This window comes from Coenobita brevimanus, chromosome 96 (assembly GCF_032717465.1).
Source record: "Coenobita brevimanus isolate Jiangsu-jjx chromosome 96, ASM3271746v2, whole genome shotgun sequence".
Classification (NCBI taxonomy): domain Eukaryota; kingdom Metazoa; phylum Arthropoda; class Malacostraca; order Decapoda; family Coenobitidae; genus Coenobita; species Coenobita brevimanus.
This window is the reverse complement of record NC_137049.1, coordinates 23660172-23682102: the sequence shown is the minus strand read 5'-3', so window position 1 is coordinate 23682102 and position 21931 is coordinate 23660172.

Here is a 21931-nt window from a genome sequence, read left to right as displayed (position 1 = left end):
AATACATCAGCGCCAATGTCCTGACGCTTGATGAACCCGTACCCTTCCCTGCAGTTGAACCAGCCCACGGTCCCTTGGAACGGCCACGTAGGCATGCTCGACCTGTGTAATGCTCTCCTCAGTGGGTCCTAGGCAAGCTCGGCCTGTTGACCTTGCACCCGCCCACATCACCATCTGTACCCAGACATGCAACTGCAGGGGTTTATTGTGATCGATACTGTTTCGGTACCAGAAGAGTAGGGGCCATGTGACATGGTGTATGCTATCATTAACTCTTTCACCTTAATTTGCCTGAAAGTTTTGTAGTTCAATTCACGGAACTCAGAGTAAAAAGACAAAGCTCTACACCCTTTCCATAGCACTTCCTCATGGACAGCCAAATGGAAGGTTTCAACAAAAAAAAAAAAAAAAAAAGTCAGTATATTAAAAATACTGAAGTCACACCTTTCCATTACAGGTTCTCTATGATGCCTGTCTATCAAGTTTTCTATGATGTAGAGATAGAAAGAGAGAGAGAGAGAGAGAGAGAGAGAGAGTTGTCACACTGCTCATGAAAGATCTTTTATCAATACAAGCTACTGTACTCTATATATTAGCTGAATAAAAATTAATAAAGGATATTTTGGTTTAATTATTGCCTTGTTGTTGGGATTCCAGTACCGTGAACCCATAGTGGCCTGTAGCAAAGTTGAAGTTTCCCGTTTCCCACAGTCTACCATCCTCTCTCGGGAGAACTTTTTGGAGAGAGTTGAGGGTCATTTGTACGCTAAATATAACAGTGCTAGAGTAAATTATTAAATACTTATCAACACTACTATAAGATAATGGGTTTGGTAATACTAGAATGAATGATAAACAGGCTTTAATTAAACGATGAAAAGTTTAGTTACAAAAAAAAAAAATAAATAAGGCTTACGCATGTCAAAGTGGTATGAGATTACTGTATAAACATGATAAATAATTCAACACTACAGTAATGATACTAGGTTTGATAAAACTGGCATAAATGAGAGTATTTTGAAAAAGGTTATAGTTGATTTGCTTTCACGTGACGAAGATCCTTAACCCTTTGGGAGATGACTTGACTAGTAACCAAGGAGACACTATTATCTCATAACAAAGGCTCATCGAATTTCATGCAACCACTATTTATTTGATATTTAAGCTGTGGGAGGGGTCCAGTTCTGTCAGATGAAAACAATCTTATTTGTTGTGCATCTACAGTAGCAGGGCAGACGTGAAAATCAAAATACAACCATGAACTCTTAATAGAGATATGTACCAACTAGAAAGCACTCTGAGAGCGCATACCTCCTCCAATGCCATTGATCCGGATCCGTGGATATATTGTGTGGAATACATAGGATCCGGATCCGCGGATATATTGTGTGGAATACATAGGATCCGGATCCGCCCCCAAATTTAATCATTTCTTTCTTGGTCGATGGCTCACCCTTCCACCTAATTTCATTGAAATTCATTGTTGACTTTTGGAAATATCGTCTGGACGAAAGACAGTCATAGGTGAATATATAACCTCCTCTAACGTCGTTGGAGGAGGTAATTATACAGGTGTAGTAAAAGGCGGGGGGTGAGAATTGAAGTTAAACAGCTATGAATGAGAATTAATGGGATTAAGATACGGAGTCAAAGGCGAATGAATGGATTTAAAAAGACTGGTTAGGCCTACGAAAGCTTGATTGAACACTGGTTTCATGTCATTTTTGGAAGAAATATTTGCTTCCAAGGTCTGCTCTTACCGTGCGATGAACAGGGAATACTGAAGAGGGGGCAATTTCAGGGTAAGCTTCTGACCCCCCCCCCCAAGTCCCAGTGAATGCCTGCTCGTAAGCTTATGGTTTCGGTTGTGCATTTTCTTAAGATACTTTGAAGTAGTAGGATACTTTCTGTACAACAAGACTGGGGGAGGGGGGGAGTAAAATACTTTTCCAGTATCCCTGCTTGTAGCAGGAGGCGACTAAAAAGGGCCTTTTTTTCTCCCATCTTTCTCTCCTTATTGTGTGCTCCTCTCCTCTTCTGTCCCACCTGTCTTCTTGATATTTTCTTGTTTCTTCCGGCGTTTATTTTCCCTTCACGCCTATCAGGTTAGACATTTGGTTTTATGATAGGGATAGTTTAAGGACCTCCCATTGACACTGACCCTTTCTCCCTGTACTTTAATGCCAAACCGTTTCATCACCAAGTCGCTTGATCCCCGAAATCATTTCAGCACCAGCCTCAATGCCAAATAGCCAATTCATGGTTTGGTGCTAGTTCTTCAATATTCCTTCCTTCCTCGCACAACATGAGTAAATTGTTCGCACACATAGGCTGTGTGTGTGTGTGTGTGTGTGTGTGTGTGTGTGTGTGTGTGTGTGTGTGTGTGTGTGTGTGTGTGTGTGTGTGTGTGTGTGTGTGTGTGTGTGTGTGTGTTGAACAAGGAGTAAACCTTAGCTTACAGTAGATGTGGAGCTTAGTGAAGGTGGAGTTTGAAGAACAGACAAACAATAGAGAGATTAGAAACAGCGTTCTGAAAGGTGGGTATTACTACAATGAGATGGTCAGGGCTGATATTCACAAAATCACAAACCTTTTCCTTTTGTAACAATGGTTCATTTTTCCAGAAAGGACATGGCAGGATGAGTGTAGAATATTCTCTTATTTCGTGTTCTCTATGCCAAAGGCGGTCTTGGTTGTGACAATTTATCGTAGGTTTGCGAGTCTCAGCCCTGATAGGCTATAAACGGTGAGTGATACACGGGAATTACCATAGATTTATAATTATATTGTACTATGTATATATCGACAATATGATACTGTGATTTGCAATAACAGTGCCGTGAATGTTTAAATGGAGGAATTATACCCGCATTTGGAATATGACTTCTCTAAATGTGGGTAGCCTATACGAGTATTTCCTCCATTTAACAATATTCTCCTCTATCCCAGGGAAGGAAGAGAAAGGCTACTACCCAAGTATTCCCTGCATGTCAATTAAATGGGGTGGGAGTGGGGTGTTAGCAGAACACTCCACACTCCTTTATTTGTACTGGCGTAGTGCAAAGTGATATAAACAGTGGTCTGACCTACAGGACATGATATCGCCCTCAGACTGGAACAGAGACCAGTTCGGGGTTTTGAGTTTCTCCAAAAACGTTGAACTAACCTTTCTAGACAAACAGACAAAGGCCTACATGTCACAAAAATACTCGTTAATGTCGTCCCAACACTCCTGAATGAGATAGTCCTAACATGTACTCAATATGCACGGTGGGCATTAGCAGGCAAGTGGTGACATGTGAGAGTGTGCAGTCCCAACTGCTGCACGCAGGAGACCTCCTGGGTCACAGCAAATGGACCATATGATCTTCGATATGGGTGTGAGTGAAAGTGGTGTAGATGTGAAAGGGGTGGTGTGGGTGCGTTTGAAGGTGGTAGGGAGTGTGTTTAGAGGTGATGTGGGTATGGCTGGCTATGAAGTAGGCCTAGGTATGGTGTGTAATTCACCGGGTCGGTCAGGATCACTTGATGGTCGTGATCGTCGGCTTTTTACCCTCCCGGAAGGGAGCTGAGAGCTCATATAGTCCGATCTAAGGGCAAGGCTGTGACCTTCACACACACACACCCGTCCCCTTGCTCAAGGGGGACAGTAACCACCCACTTCATCAGTGAAACTTTTCGCAACCTGAGCGAGACGCAAACTCCCGTCCACCAGTTGGCAAGCGAGAACGTTACCACTGCACCAGCGAGCGGTGTGTGTGTGTGTGTGTGTGTTGATATTGTGGTTGTAAGCTGTGTTGCTATGGTATGATGTGATCAGGATGCCGAGATCTAAATGAAATCGGAGTGGGTGTAGTTGAAGGTGGTTTGCATATAGCAGGGGATGTGTAGGTGTGGTTGGACGCTGTATAGATGGGATTTGATGTCATGTGACTATCGAAGTCTATAGCGGAGGTGGTGTGGGTGTGGTCAGAGGAGATGCGGATGTGAGTAGAGGCTGTGTAGGTGTGGTGTGGTGGGGCGTGGCTGAGGTGAGGTGTGATCGGCTCTGCAACGGTTGCCATCCCACCTGCAGAAGAATCACCAGGTACGTCACCACTGTGTTTGCCACCTGCAACACAGAGAGCCATCATCATCATCATCTTTACAATTTTCATCACGGTTGTAATCGTCACAGTCATCATCAGTACCATTATTATCATCATTATCATCATCATAATCAATTCCATCGCCACCACCACCATCATCATCATCATCACCATTATCATCATCATAGCCTTATATCTCACTATGAAAGGAAAACTAACCCTAGTTCTCATTTATAAATGGGATGGATGACAAATACAAGGAAGATTCATTATAAAGAGATCAGTGTAAATTAGTCATGTTTGTAAGTCTGTTACCTAGAGTTTGCAACGAAAACTACACTACTAAACCTTTTTTACTTTAACATGACCATCCCTGTATCAGCAAGGCTAAGTTGCAACAGATTAACTTTAGCATATGATCTATCTATCTATCTATCTATATACCTAGGCTGCTTCCCCCAAGGAAAGGGAGGTAGCCGAGACAGGACGACTCACTCTCCATTTACTCATCCATTCAAACACATTCATTCGCATCTTAGCCCCAAAGGGGAGAACGGACAGATCCTCACCGCACCACACCGCACAAGGGTCAACTGGGCAATGCAATCAGTGACATCCGCAGCAGGGCCCGACAGCAGAACTGGTTTACCCCTGCCACATCATAACAGACCCATCCCCTTACCCGCACCTGACCTGACTAGCTGATCAGACCAAATGCGGGAGAATATCCCCTCAGGGCTGCGTCATCACTTATTCATTCACAATTTCTCTCCATTTATTTCTGTCACGCACAGCCACTCTTCCTTGCTCAACAGACATCCCTCTCGCATCCAGCGCTCTCTTCACACTGTCCATCCATCCTATTCGTGGTCTTCCTCTCAGCCTTACACCTCTCACATCAGATCTAGTTATCTTTTTCACCATATGATGCAATGGAAAAATATGAAGCCATAGTATTGTTATTCTACTGATTTTTTTTTTTTTTTTTTTTTTTTCAGGAAAGAATGGACTAATGGCTAGACGTCCGCAAGATTGTTCCCTCCAAGGGGAAAAAATAAAAGAGAGTCATGCCTGGACAAACTGCGTTTAAAAAACTGGAGGCCATAAGCAGACGTAAATACAGACTGAGGATGAAGGTTCCAGAGTTGATCTATGGCATACATGAAGGACTGGGAATAAAGATTAGCTCTTGCATTAGAAAGCTGGACAGAAAATAGGGTAAGAGTCTGCTGCCAGACGGGTGCTACAGTCCGCTGTAATGGAGAGGGATGCAAGCAGACAGTTCATAAGAGCAGTACCCACTGAAATAGCGGTTAAAAAAAAAATAAAATAAAAAAGATAAAGAAGCAATACTGAGGCAATAAGACAAAGCTTGAAGGGAATCAGTAAAAGCAGCATAGTTAATGAGACGAAAAGCCTTGAGTCCACCCTGTTGAGAAGATATGTGTGTGGGGAGCCCCCACCCTCCTCCCACATGACAATTGTTCTTTGCGCAGGAGTGAAATAGCTGCTAAAGGACAAAATTCTGGGCCAAGTTAGGGTGAAAGAACTATGTCATTATCTCAAGAGATAATAAAACATTAACATTGGAAAACTCTGACTTCATTCTCTGGCGTTTTGTATATTTGGCGCTTTTCAGTATCATGCACACAGTGTCTATTTTTGATCTGAGAGTAACATAGATAATCTCTTCAGTGCGATGACAAACATCTTTACTTACTCTAGCTACCAACCGCCACAGGTTCAAAGATATAAGTTACGGAGATGAACACGGCGACTAAAGCACTTCATGGCATCAGTTTTTACCCCAGCAGCCACCAGACGATTTCAGACGACTTTTTTGAGCTTTTGAAAGACCTCTCGTGTTGAAGGGGTTAATGAAGGCTGTAGGCTACCTAACATTCTAACCCCTTCAGTCCGAAAAGTCTCTTTAAAAAACTGAATAAAATCGTCTGGGGGTAACAAGAAAAAGATGAGAAATGCGTCATCTTAGTCAAGTGATTAAATAAATAATTGTAATGACGTTGAGGCCAACGACCATCAATTCCACCAGTCAATAAACACACACACACACACACACACACACACACACACACACACACACACACACACACACACACACACACAGCAGCAGCAGCAGCAGCAGCGGCAGTAGCAACAACAACCCCTTCTTTCTCTTGCACACACGCACACAAAACAGCAGCAACAACAATCCCTCCATTCCCTCTTGCACACACACACACACACACACACACACACACACATACACACACACACACACACACAACTATAACTAAGAGGAGACTGAACAATTACCGAAGTGAGTGTTGCGTTGCTCAGCGTGTACCAGCCACACATATCGAAGGTCCGCATGTTCACTAGCACACTCACTAACCTCTGAATCTGTCGGAGCGGAGAAAGAAGCTTGTATTAGAAACTTTACACTCTTGGGCTCCTATGATTTACTCTCAGGCTCCTATGAATCGCTCTTGGTCTCGTAAAATCGTCTAACATCAAGTGAAATTAACTGATTTATTCCGATCATGAGATGATTAATGTGAAATAAAATAATAGTTGTTCTGCTCACACTCTGTTTGGAATTACTAGTCCCCTGCAGCTGGTATGTAATATTTTCGAACGCGTTTGAGTGTGTGTGTGTGTGTGTGTGTGTGTGTGTGTGTGTGTGTGTGTGTGTGTGTGTGTGTGTGTGTGTGTGTGTTTTGGATCTTACTTGTGGAAGCCTTGACCTGAAAACCATTATTTATTTGACGTAATTACTGATCATACCTAGATCAAGTTCAGATACAAAGCTACAGTACAAAGCATTACAGTAACTTCCGAACTCACCTGTGCCTTGGCTCTCTCATCCTGCAATCTCAGACTCAGCTCCATCAGCTTGTCAGCCACCAAGTTTACCTGAGAGAAATTATGTTAGGTGGTTACTGTGCTTTTTTCACCTAATTTTAATGACTGAGAAGATATTGATAGATAGATAGATAGATAAATTGGTAGGTAGATAGACAGACAGATAGATAAATTGACAGATAGATACATAGGTAGATAGATAGACAGATACAGTATGTAGGAAGGTAGATTGAATGACTAGGTGACTGACTGGTAGATACGGAGAGAGAGAGAGAGAGAGAGAGAGAGAGCTACAGCAACAACTCCTCGATATATGGCAGTTATGTTCTACACAGTTTCTGTCATGAAACCATGCATTCGCCATCCTCTCCCCTTCTAGTGTACCACTAATTCATGGTCCCGATAATGCCCCTAAGCAACAGTAACAACACCTTAATTTATGGCAGCGTTTTTATCCACGCCGTTTCTGTTATTAATCCAAGCACTCGTTGGGATTAGCTAAATTATTGCTGTAATGAAGCAAGTGCTTAAATTTAATGGGTAGTGGTGTGGTTCCCTTTGTTGATAGTATCGAACATCGTCCCAGCCTTCATTAATCACCCATTGTCCTAGTTTACGAAGAAGAGTGTTTAGATTAATGCCTATCGACTGCACGCGAGTCATTAAATTCTTACTAAGTCTTAGCTCTTCCCCAGAATACGACCCCATTAGGGGTTAAGCAATGAATGTTCTGTTATATAGCTAAATCGTTTGTATTTTTTCCCAGCCTATTGGTTATTGCTCTTTCAAATGAAGGATGTCTCCATTCAATCCAGAGGGTCTTCCCTTGAACCGAGAGCATTACGGTTCAGCTCGAAGGGTCTCCCCTTCATCCCTGCGTCTGACCATTGACTTGAAGGGTCTCTCCTTTAACTCAGGTTTCTCCTTGATCCCGAGGATCTATTATAAGATTAATAAAATCATCTGGCGTTAGCCAGAATACAGTACGAAAACGTAGCACGTCCTTAGGAACGAGATTAATAGAGGATGCGACACTAGTTACATACATACATGCTGTACACAAAAGCATAAAAAAAAAAAAAAAACGGTAACTAAAGTAGGCCTTTCTGTACCGTCCCTCCCTCCCTCTCTCTCTCTCACCTTATCGGTGTAGTTCTGGCCGGCGTCGCAGTAGATGTACGTGAGGATGAGGTTGGAGGAAAGGAGGGCTGGGATGCTGCCAGCTCTTAGCTCCCACCTGCATGATCAAGGCAGACTCAGGTTACATGCATTAACAGTATTTATGAATTAAGAGAGGTTAGAATAATTGACTAGGTATTTCTGTAAGCTATCTTTTTGTCTCTTTGCCGACCTGGCTATCTGTTTGTGTATCTAGCTATCTGATTAATTGGGACTGGATATATGACTAACTGAGACGAACCAACTGATTAACAGACTACTGACTACTAAGACTGCATGGCTGAGATAACTAACTGGCTATGACTAACTTATTGATTAACTGAGACTAACTGCTTAACTTAGTAATTACGGTAACTAGGTAACTATGTAATGAACGTATTGTACTTGATGACAGGAAAGGTTTGATAGTAATGGATGGGATGTAGCCCACCATAGAGAGAGAGAGAGAGAGAGAGAAGGGGGGGAGACAGACAGGTATAGGCCTACGTGGGGTGGGGGTGGACCTACCTGATGAGAAGGAAGGTGGTGACTGTAACAGCTGTGATGCAACCCACCAACAACACCGTCACACCACACAGGAACACTCGACTCACCTCATCCCTCACCTCACACACCTCAGGGATAAATATTCGTATTAATACAAAGAGGGAGGTGTATGCAAAACCCCAAATTCTGATGGTCACTGAGGAACAGCTGAGATCATTAGGTATAAGTTTGGTCATGTTACGAAGTTCATTCCTCATTGAGACTGTGTGTGTGTGTGTGTGTGTGTGTGTGTGTGTGTGTGTGTGTGTGTGTGTGTGTGTGTGTGTGTGTGTGTGTGTGTGTGTGTGTGTGTGTGTGTGTGTGTGTGTGAGCGCGCGCGCGCCCCCAGATTCATCTAGACATGAACTCACTGGACTGCAGGATGAAGTTGCCACACCCCCAACCACCCTTCTTTGGGTGGATGGAACGTTATTGTGGGACGCTTGTATAACCGGGCAGCGGAATTACTCGGTTATGCTGGTGCCACCAAGGGAATGCATTCATCTCCAGTACTTCGCATCGAGACAGACAAGCTAAATACGCATCATGGGTTTAACAAATGGCTGTCAGAAACTGAGGGGCTGCCAACCCATTCGGGTTCTTACTAACACCATGCTCAGAACACAATCGACACTAGTTATAATGATCTATATACACAACGTCTTTGCTGTTTCATTCGAGCTACCACTAAATGAATATATTGTGGTTAGGTCCTTCTGACTAAATGGGTTAGTAACAATATGCATAAACCATGGATGACTCTTAAACATTCTAATGTTAGAAACAACCTCTTTGACTGAATGGATTAGGTTATTGCCTACATTTTCACTGAATATTGTTAAACCATTTGACTGCTAGAATTTCTCTTGGCTGAACAAAATTGTCTACCGCTAGCCTAAAGAGATCCTATAGATATATCCGTTTCATGGACAGGGTAAATAAATAGTTTTTGAATCCTTTGACCGCTTGGAATTCTCTCAGCTGAATAATATCTTCTACTTTTATCCTCAATATAATACTCAAGTACACCAACCGCAGTGAACAGATTAAATGCTTACCGTTCTCAGTTGCCTTTCCAAGGTAACAAGGGGAGTGAGTACGGAGAGTGTATCAGGCCCCGAGGGTGGTGATTGATCTGACTGAGTGATAATAGGCTGGCTGGCGGCAAACTGGACCTTTTTGGTGATCTGTCCACCCTGTTTCTGAACTGTGGAGCTTGACAGTCCCTCCTGCCCGAGAACCATAATAATGCATTAAATCCGCGTTATGTATCGGGATGTGTTCCAAAATATTAGTTTTTCCATTTAGCTAGTACCATAAATTGAGGGAAAGTAGCAAATAAGCTGAACAGGAGGCAATGGAACAATAACATGCAACACTGCAAAAGAAACTTTCTTCCATAAAACTGTTACTGTTAGTTAGGGGACACTGGTAAATCTGCAAAATAAATAGCAATGGAACTTTAACGGGCATTTTTCCTAAGATGACTCCACTTAAAAAAAAAAAAAAAAAAAAAAAAAAAGGGCATTAAAAAACAAGAACTTACCCTATATGGATGCTGTTCCCTCCCCACGCTGTGTTGCAGAAGGTCGGGTGGTAGAAAACTCTCCACGCCACTTATAGCCTCCTCAGACACGGACAGGAGCATCCAACACACACGACCACACACAGCACGGAAGAAGTACTCGGTAAAGGCAACACGCAAGGTCAGCAGGAATGTGTACATGGCCAGGGTGCTTCTGAGGACTAGGGAGAATGGGTATGGGTGGAACAGGTAGTAGTAAATGCTGGCAATCTGGAGAATCGCCAGGGGAACGAAAAATACGGCGGGAAAATCTCTACACGAAGTACACCGACACTTGGCCACCACTGGATCTTCAGGCAGGCGAGACAAGAGTACTGCCATTTTTTTACTTGAGGTAAGTAATATGAACCAGGAAGTGGAGCTTGTGAAAGTCGAGAATGATAATGAGAAACAGATAGCAACATCTCCGATGTCCAACGATTTCCAAGCCATAAAATCTTCAGTAATGGCCAAGTAAACGCAGAAATAGTGAGATATGTTTAAGAAGAGTGTCCACAGAAATAGTCCAGCACTAAACTCAGGTGTCTTGAACTTCTTATCGCTGGGAGGCCATCGATAAGGAAAAAGGCCCATCAACTGACAGCAGAAGACGACATGACGAAGTGGCCACATTGTGCCTGACTTATTCATGATACCATTAAGCACTTTTATTCAGCTTAGAATGTACCCTTCGTAATGAATGGGTTAGGCCTCATCTCCCTTCACGTGAGAACTACGGTCTTATTCTTGCTACCGCCAGACGATTTAGTTGAACTTGGGTTAACTCTTGTCAAATGGATAAAAACAGTCTCCCATATACTCTTCAGTGCATGATATATTGCTTGTTTTGTTCTTGTAATCATTACACAGCTTTATTCGTCTTAAGAGTGGTTTCCTTGTTGTCTCCAGTGCAAAACACGTCTCCAGTAGCTTTAGGACATGAGATATATAAAACTACAGATATTTTATTTCTGCTGTCACCAAAAGATTAGAGACAGCGCAGGAGAGGTCTCTCTCCATATAAAAGTTAAATCACAGGAATCTAATGTGAAATGTGTAAACAGTAGCCCCGCTCACGTTGCAAGCGCAACAGTAAATGAGGTGTGGGAGGAGTGGGGCTTCCTTTGGGTGGCTGATATCGACGTAGATACAGAATATTCCATCTGCTGCCTTTCAATTTCATCCAGATTAGATTCTTAAACTTAACTCCTCCATTACGTCCCCTAAACTTGATAAAATAATCTTTCAGAAAAAAAGGGGAAAGTAATCGTACTGAAGGGCCCTCAGCTTGCAGAAGGAAATCTTTAGCAGTCAATTTTATTTGATCATATAATGTTCAGAGATAATCATACTACGCTATTTCATTTACAGATAATGCAGATATCCCCATTTTTTTCTGAAGGTGTCTTCCCCAAATCCGATTATCCATTCATTCAATGTAATAATGCCTTCAGGTGATTCTAGATTAAATGAAAACATATAGTATATATATATATATATATATATATATATATATATATATATATATATATATATATATATATATATATATGCAAGGAAGAAGGAACCAAAGGCCAAGGGCCTGCATATTGCTTCCTCCAACAAAAAACAAAAACAAAATAACACAGAGCCAAATTCAAGCTCCATTCATTTCGAGATGCCTGAACACACTGCGTTTGAAAGACTGGAGATCGTTGGCAGTAGGAAATACAGACAGAGGGAGACAGTTCCAGAGCTGACCTGTTGCATACATGAAGAACTGGGAGTAGTGGTTAACTCTTGCATTAGAGAGTTGGATAGAAAAGGGATGAGAGTTTGTTGCTAAATGAGTGCTACGTCCTCGTCGTACAGTAGTGGTGGAGGGATGCAAGAAGACAGTTCAGAGGGGCAGTGACCATTGAAGTAACGATAGAAAAAGAGATAACGATGCAACAGTGCGGCGAAAAGACAAAGGTTGCTGGGAGCCAGTAAGAGGAGGAGAGTTAATGAGACGAAAAGCCTTTGACTCCGCCCTGTTGAGAAGAGCTGTGTGTGGGGAACCATCCCACACATGAGAGTTGTGCTTAACACAGGGACAAATAAAACCCGTGTATAAAGTCAACAACTGTACAGGGGTAAAGAAGGTGTGGAGTGGGCTTAGCACTCCCAATCTCTTAGGGGCAGATTTTACGATAGGTAAGATGTTCTTCCAAGATAAATCCCGAGAGAATGAAACCCCAAGTATATTTACAGATGATGCAGGATTGAACTGGATATTGTTAAAAATAAAGGGTACTCCAGAGGAAGATTTTGTCGGGTTGATAGATGAAAGAACTAAGTTTTTGATGCATTAAAAACAAGGTTACTTTTACCCCAATCAGAGATATAAGCCAAATCAGACAGTAGGTGTGCCATAGCCTCATCCTTTGTTTGTTGAAGCAACTGCTGAGATGGACCCAGCGAGAAACGAATGGAAAGGTGAAGGGTGGAGTCATCAGCGTATGAGTGGATAGGGTTAAATGTGCAGCTTAGAAGGTCATTGATGAATATAAGGAAGAGAGTTGGTGATAGAACAGTCATGAGGAACACCATTACTGATAGCTCTAGAAGAACAGTGGCCGTCTACAACAGCAGCTATTGAACGACCAGAAAGGAAGCTAGAGCTGAAGGCACAGATAGGACAGAAACCGCAAGAGGGTAGTTTGAAAATTGAAGATTTATGCCAGACTCGATCAAAAACCATTGAGATGTCAAGTGCAATGACAAAGCTTTCACCAAAGTCCCGACAGGAGAATGGCCAGGAGTCTGAAAGGTAGGTGAGATCACCAGTGGAGCGTCCCTGGCGGAACACATACTAACGATCAGCAAGAAGGTTGTGATAGTAAAGATGCTTCGGTATTTTATTGTAAAGAAAAGGCTCGAAAACGTTTGAAATACAGGATGTTAAAGCACTTGGGCAATAGTTAGAGGGCTGGGAATGGTCACCCTTCTTTGGGACAGGCTGAATGAGAGCAATAATTCCAGCAAGAAGGAAACGTGCAAGTTGACAGACAAAGACGAAAGAGTTTACCTAGGTAGGGTGTAAGCACAGAAGCACAGTTTTTGAGGACAACAGGAGGAACCCTATCAGACCCATATGCCTTGTCAGTATTGAGGCCAGTGATGGCAGGAAATACATCAATTGAAAAAATTTTAATGTCAGCCATGAAGTCAGAGAGGAGATGAGAGGAGTGGCAGCACCTGAATCGTCTAAGGTGGAATTTGAGGAGAAAGTCTGAGTAAAGAGTTCTGCTTTATCAGTAGAAGAAATAGCTACAGAGCCATCAGAGTGGGAAAGAGGAGGGAAGGATGATGAGGTAAAGTTGTTGGAAAGGCTTTTGGCAAGGCACCAGAAGGAGCTGGAAGAATTCGAGTTCGAGAATTCAGAGTATTTAGTACGGCTGAAATTATTTTTAGCAGAGTGAAGAACAGGCTTAGCACGATATCCGGGCAGAAAAATAAAAATTGAGATTCAGGGGTGGGTTGGCTCCGGTACCTTGTGTAGACCTTCTCCTTGTTGTGGACAGCATTAGAACAAGCATGATTAAATCATTTTTTTTTTTTTTTTTTATTAGTCAAAGGCTATGAGAAAGGAATGTATGCTTCCATGCCCGAGAATAACCTCCGTAATGTGAATGGCACAGTCGGATGGCTCTCTGCCATGGAAGCGATAATTATTTCAGAGAAAACCAAAGAAGTACTGCCTGAGGGCCTCCTAATCAGCAGCTCCAAAGTGCCACAGACGACGTTTCTTGGGAGGGTCCACAGGCCGTATTGGAGCATTAGGACAGGTTAAAGTGATAAGGTTGTGATCGGAGGAGCCCAACGGAGAGGAAAGATTTACAGCGTTAGCAGAAGGGTTAGTTGTAAGAAAGAAGTCAAGTTCGCTGGAACTCTCTCCAAGGCGGTCAGGGATACGGGTAGGGTGCTGTACAAGTTACTCTAGGTCATTAAGGATAGAAAAGATGTAGGCTTGTTCACCAGGTGGATTCAGTGAAAGGAGAGGAGAGCCAAAGGTGGTGGTGAACATTGAAATCTCCTAGAATGGAGATTTCAGAGAAAGAAGAAATGGATAGGATGTGTTCCATCATAGAAGTAAGATAGATGAAGAATTTTTCATAGTCAGTAGAATCAGGGGATAAGTTAATAGCACAGATATATTTAGTCTGAGAAAAAGCCGACGCCAGAGAGTAGAAAAAAAAATAGAGTTCCCCCGAGCTAAGCCCTGTATTGGACTAAATAGCCCCGATAGGGTTACAGGAGGGAGCTACCCCTCCCGGCACGGCAGCCCGGGCGAGGCTCGAACTTGCAATCCCCCGATCGCAAGTCCAGCGCGCTGCCACCGTGCTACCCCCCCCCCCCTTGCCAGAGAGTAGAGAATTCAGAAGAATCAAGTTCAGGAATACGAGAGCAAGAGATGTCATTGCGCACATACACGCAATAGCCACATTTGGCTTTGAAATGAGTACAGAGAAAGTAGGGGGATACAGAGATGGGTGTGTTATCAATTGCTTCAGACAGCTGTCTCAGTCAGGCTGAGAAGGTGAGGTTCTGAGGAGGAAAGGTGGTGCTCAACGGATAGAAAGTTAAAAGAAAGGCCGCGAATGTTGTAGAAATGAAGAAATGAGTCAGACAGTGGTTCTAGGCATCTCGCTGGGTCGTCACCGGATGAGGGGCGGATGGTGGGGGCATTTATGGTCCCCTCCCCTTCCCCCCCGAGGACTCCGAGGCTTGGTTAATCGACGTTTTGGTTAATTTTGAATAGGATGTGAAGTGTGTAATGTGCATATAGTTTGGTGTTGACAGTTGGAGAAACTTGTATTGGAGAGTATGCTGGCCTACTCTGTTTTACTGAAAAACTGAAAAAGCTCGGCAAAGGGAGGTGGTCAGGAACTAGTCCCACGGGCTGATGAAACGAGAGCTCCAGCTGTCCCTGTCACCAGCTTTCCATCCACCTTGGGAGTACCGCCCTGTTCGACTGGTGCTACAGTCTACTCCCTATGAAACAATTCACGGCGTTGGATGGTAACCATATAACCAAATAGTGGTCGGTGGTCTAGTGGATTAAGGCACTTCAACTGGTTGGGACCCGTTAGGGAGCTCATCCGACGAATGGTTATTGTTCACATAATGTCACTTAGAGAGACTGATGTTGGCCACCCTCACCTGAAATGTTGGGATTGAGCTGCCTAGCCCCGAGCACCTACTTTCCTGACGGTAAAAAAAGGATCGGATGACGGAAAGATGGGTGGTTTCCCTAAATCCTCTAGGATAAGAATACTCCTTACTGTATAATGCCAGTTAGTTTGGTATTGTACATTAATCGTAAGCTTTCCATGTATATCTGTCTACATATCTACGTAGTATAACTTGCAGGAAAAAAAAAATAAAGAGAACCACCAAGCTTTCATCTATTTCAAGATATCTTTTGCGCTCACCCTGAAGATGTGTCGAAATAAGAGACGAGAGTTCAGTGGTCCCTTTTGTACGAATTTCCCGCAAGTTATACATATTTGTCATCACAACATATAATTTAGGAAACCTTTATCAAAATTCAGGTCCCTACCAGTGCACACTAAAGTCTATAGCGCGCTAGTGTGTGTGTGTGTGTGTGTGTGTGTGTGTGTGTGTGTTCTGTTAAGACACTAAAGGTGTATGTCTTGATATTAATGACGTTATTTATCGTAATCTTCCTAAGCATCGATCTCCAACTACAGTACGCTCTAGGTGAATAATTCCTAAGCCTCTTACCTTTCTTTAAGATACCAGTAATAATCGTTCCCGCCGACAGTTAGAATGAGGGATTGCTGGGGAAAGTGAGTTATGAGGCAATGTGATGATACAGGTCCCTATACCCAAAAGGTTAATCGAAATACAGTAATGGAATATTCCATTCCTTACCATTACCAACTACAATGCCCGGATGCTCTTGGCTATGCTGTAAATAATCACTTAGATGAATAGTGTTCCGCCAATCAGGCCCGGCCTTAGGCCAAATGAACCTGTTTGGTACACTGGGTCCCCGATCTCACAGAGGGCCTTGCACTAGGGTTACCACCTCCAGTTCTGGAAAAAAAAGAAAAGCTCTTGAAATGAGGGATTAAGGCAAAACGCATAATGTAATCAAAACAATTGCTTCAGATAATACAGATACCATTAAAAGTAACATTATAAGTGTTATGCAGCGTATTCTGAGCCCAATTTCTTGGGCTCAGATACGGGTACGGGCCTTGGGTTCTTTTATTCTGGACCAGGCTAGAGCATGAAGACAGGGGATAGAGCTCAAACACGGGCTAACCAGTTCCACACGTATATTACCTCACAAACAGAGTACAACAGAATTTACACACAAATACATGGACAATTCTATATGGGACACAAGTATACTACATGACACAGCACTATACACATATATAGCATGGACACAGTATAGCACACGACACTACCTAGCTATATATCGCAAACAGTATAACATATAAGACATCTATCTATCTATCTATCTATTGCCAGACGCCATAATCCCATAAGGGGTGGCCACTTGACTTTGAGTTAGTAGTTTTACGGGGAGGGGCACTAACCCTCCACCAACCCACTTGTTGACACGTAGGGAACACGTATGGTTTGGTTATATGGTTACCACCCAGCGTTGTAAATGGTTTCTTGGCTTACAGGAAACCATTTGGCTTGTCACTCAATGTAAAGCCACCTGTAAAGGAAAGAAGAGCAATAAGAAGTGACAGGAAAGATGGGAGAAATAGGAAGAGAGGAGGGTAGGCACAGAAAAAGAATGATACAGGCTAAGGAAGAAGTAGGCAGCACTACATCAAGTGAGTGGATGATGGTCGCCACCACCTACCACAAATATAAGACATGCAAGGTATAAATTACACAGGGGAACAACACGATCCGTGATCCAGATACAGTATGTGACACTACACTGAAATATACTACCAAGATATATCACACGAGTCTTTTACATAGACATATATATATATATATATATATATATATATATATATATATATATATATATATATATATATATATATATATATATATATATACACATCATGGGAACGGATACTCCACAGGACTAAGACACTGTATATCATCACTCGTATGACACAGGGGTCGCAGTACCACATGTAGGGGCCACAGATATTACACAGGGGGTGTGGGTATTACCTAAGGGGTGGAGGGCCACACAGGGGGGATGGGGCGGCACACAAGGGAACACTACACGATAGTGTAGTATGAATTAGGGCACACAGGGACACGACACTCTGGATGAGGGGGGGGGGAGAGGGGTTCACACAGGGTCTGTAGCACTGGGAATCGTCGGGGAAGTATTTCACGGTGTAGGCTGGGTCGCTGGCAGGCACAAAGGGCGCGACCAAGACTATGGCACAGGTAGCTGCAGGTGATGGCCCGGTGTGGGAGGAGAGCTGTCCAGGGTGTGATCCTAGTACAGGTCTCGTACGGCGTGATCAGGGGTCCGGGTTGAGCTGAAGGGCGGCATGATGGGCGGCCCTTTCCTGGTGGGGGTCCTGGGGATGTGATGGCCCTCTGGACTGGGGCTGAACAGGGATAAGAGGGGCGTGCCACAGCACCTGCCCTTGGCTGTAGTGGGAGTCCTGGGGACGGGTCCGGGCTGGTCTGGGCCTGGGGTCGGCTGCAGGGCACCTCTCGTCATCCTGGGACTGCAGTCTCCCTGGGAGGAGGCCATCAGGGGTTGACTGTGGCCGCTTGCCCTGGGGGAGTCTGTCAGCTGCTGGGGCATCGGGGGCTGGGCTGCAGGGACAGGACACCCAGCCTCTAGGTGGGTCCATCCCAGGTCCTCTCTGACGGGGGCCCTGTTGGGGAGCAGTCTCCATCCTTCATAGAGGAGGGGGTGCTGGAGGAGTGTCTCGCTCGGCTGCAGGAGAGGTGGGCCAAGCAAGGGACGGGGCCCTCGTAGAGAGCCTCCAGGGTAGTGGAGGAGGGACGACCGGTGGTCTGTCCCTCAGTCTGGAGGGCCTGATGGTCCCTGCCGAATCTCCACTCTGGGGCTGAGGAAAGAGGTCTAGAGGACCGCCTGGTAGGTCCGGGGGATGCTACCCAGGCTCCCTCCCGGGGTAGTGGTCGAGGGAGATCTGGTGGACACTCCCTCGGGCTGACAGGTCCGGGGGATGCTGCCGGGGGACCACTTGTCCAGGGGACAGTAGGAGGAGAAGGCCCGGCGGGCCTTCTGGTTTCTGCAGCAGGTCCGGTGGACTTTGCCGCCCTCCTGCTGTCGGGGGAAAGTGCAGCTGGGGGACAACCGGTGGTTTCTCTCCCAGTGGCAGATCCGGTGTATGCTACCATGGGGCCCACCGCCCTCCTGGGGATAGCAGGCGAAGGTCATCGGAGTGGCTGTCTGAGATGCCTGCTCCCGGAGGTGGGTAGCAGAAGGAGGAGATCTGATGGATACTACTGTGCCGCTACTCCCCTGGGATATAATAGGACTGTGAGCGTTAGTGACAGCTCTCCCTCTTGTGAAAGCAGGTCCGGTTGACACTGCATCCGAGGGCCTTCTTGGGACTGTCGAAGGGAAAGTCCCACCCCGATTCTGGCAAGTGTTCTTCCATCAGAGGGTGATGTACTCAATCGGCGTACTTCCTGGTGGTCCGGCTGCATGGAAGAGGGGCATAGGGTCACGGGGGATATGAGTTACTGAGGCGCGGAACACCTATGCCTCTCCCCATTGCCCCCTCTTGAGGTGGCGGCCACCTCCCCATGTCCTCCTCCTGGGGTGGTGGTGTTGGGATCACTCCGCTGGGTGGGTATTTCAATAAGTATAGTTTAGTTTTAACATTTTGTTAGTACATAACCAAACGTACATTCTGTACAGTAGTGTTAAATTCTTACGTCTGTGCTCACAAAGCGAGAATGGGTGTCATGTTCTGATCATTGTTGGCGAGCTTTTGTGAATAAAGCAACTCAAACACTTTGTATCCGATTCTAGGTAAACTTAGAGAGAATGATGGACAACCAATGAGTATCCCTATTGTTTACAGAACAGTAGGTTAAAGGTCAGTGTTGCAGGGTCAGGTAAATTTTTGACATAAAAAGGTCAACTTACACAGCTGTTATCCAATTTGGACCAAACTAGGGGGAAGGGTTGAGGGCAGACAAGAATGAATGGATTTAGGTGTGAGAACAATCAAAGATCAATGTCAAATGCAAAGTCAAGGTCACAGGGCAAGGTCAGAGTTCCATCCCTGTGTCTGGGTGCTAACAAATTAGTCAAAACTGTTTCAATTTTATTTTTATCAAGCTTGGTGGATAAGCTAAGGATTGACCTATGGGCTGACCTATTGTAATTTTTGTTTTAACAATAGGCCAAAGGTATAGGTGACAATGCAAGGTCAACATAAAGTTCTTATCTTCTTTAGATCACACTTGATAGAGGGGTTGGGACTTGATCTTGAGAAAAAATAATCAAGGGCAATTAGGTCTCCGGGAAAGATAATGGTCAAGGTCACAAGGCAAAGTCAACTCAGTACTGATCTGACCCGAACCAAACTTGTTAAAAGGGTTAAGGAAGAGGTATGAGAATGAAGGGATTTAAATTTTAGTCAAAGATCAAGGTAACAGGACAAGGTCAAAACTCGACCCTTGTGTCTGTGTGAACAAAATGACTATAACACTTTTCATCTGATTTGTATCACACTTTGCAGATGGGCTGAGGATCACCAAAGGGATTGACTTACTGTTTCTCTAGAACAATTGATTAAAAAGAAAAAAAAAAAAAAAAGTGGACAGGTTCTGGTAATGAAAAGTGTAAACAGATTCAAATTTTAAAGCACTCAGTCAAAAGGAGGAAATAATGAAGAACTAGCACCAGGTCATACTATGGCTTTTATGGCACTAAGGTAAGAGGCAGCGGGAAAAGTAACTAAATTAGAGGTACAAACTTGAAACAGCAGGAGAGTCACGTAGGAATTCAGTAAGCAGTGGGGGCTGACGCAGTGAGGAAAGGAAAGGTAAATCTGAGAGACAGTGCTGGAGTGTAGATGAGCAATCAAGAAACAGGTGATGGATAGCCATGGGGAAGTTATGGTGTGAACTTGGTGGCTCATTAAATGACCATGAGTGGGGAGGGTTTGGCCTAAGCAAAGATAAGCATGGATAGTCTTCTGTCAACGTTTGGGGTAGGTTGATGTGTGCCAGGGAATAAATGAAGTTTTAATACAATGAAGTTTGCAGTTACAATCAGTCAAAGATCAAGGTCACTGTGAAGGGTCAAGGTCAAGGTCCTGAGGCAGCCAACTCAGTTTTGTTCTGATTTGAACCAGACTGGGTGGAAATATTAAGGGTTATGCAAGAATTAATTAGCTCGACTGAGAACAATCAGTCGAGAATACAGGTCACAGAGTAAAGTCAGATATTCAGCCCTTAGTTAAACCAAGCGGTGGGAGTAAGTATTGCACTCGCCGAATGTTTTCTTATTAATCTTATCTATATTTAAGGAAGTGTCTGTTCATTTGTTTGTCTGCTACGAAAATAAGGGGGGAACTATCTAGAGGGCTCCAAGTGGGTCTAGCAAGGGTAACTTTTTACTAGGAAATTATTTTTGTGGTTTAAAGTGACTAAAATGGCCCCTGATGGTCAAAATTAAGTATTCCAAGTCACTAATCAAGTCAACATGGTGGATCTAGGTGGCCAGTTTCTGTAGATTTTCAAACTTATTCTTACAACCATATCATTACAGGTAATATAACAACAGGTTGGGTGGGTGTGCTGGGCAGGTGAATGAGGTGGGTGGGTAGGGAGAATGGGGTGGGTGGGTGTGGTAGGGCAGAGTAGGGTAGTTTGGGAGGGTGATTCGGTGGGTGGACAGAGTTAATGGGTGATCAGAGTGCATGGGAGGTGGGTGGATAGGTAGGATGGGTAATAGGAAAATACAGTAGGACCATGTGTGGGTGGGTGGGTGGGCAGTGGGATAGTTGGTCCATGACTGAGTAGGTGGATGGTTAGTGGGGAAAATAGGTCCATGAGGGAAAACAGGAATTGGTCCATCGGTAATACTGATATATCCAAGGGAAATGAGCCCAAAGAGGAACACAAGTCAAATGAGTAAAATGGGACCCCAGGATCATCTACTACAAGATTCAAGTAATGCTAGTATTCATTCTTTATTTTTGGTGGTGGTGGTGGTGGTGAGGTTATATGGGAGACACCAAAATCCTGCTACTAATTGTAATAGCAAGTACGTATTCATGACAACTTATCTGATGTACTGTAAGCTAAAGTACAGGATGTCTTACCACAATGGTCCAAATTTGCCCCTGAAATTTCTAATATCAGCCATGCCAATGTTTTATGATATTTCAGAGGGATTTTTTTTTTCTACTCACTAACAGTTCTTGTTATAAGATGTACAGTACAGCCTCACTACAATGAACCCTGGTATAGTGGATACTGGATTAAATGGATGCTACAAAGCCCACCAAACACTCGCTATAATGAACAATATCCGTTAAATGGGACTCTGTGGGTTGTAATACGTGTGTTTCCTACCCTTTTTACTCCAACCTAGCCTGAAACTGCCCCCTCCTCACCATGACTGCCGAGCTGTACTAGTGGATTATAGTAATACTGTACTAGCCATGAAGAAGTGCTATGACAAAGATGTGAAATAAGCTGTAAATGGGCAAAAGTATATTATACT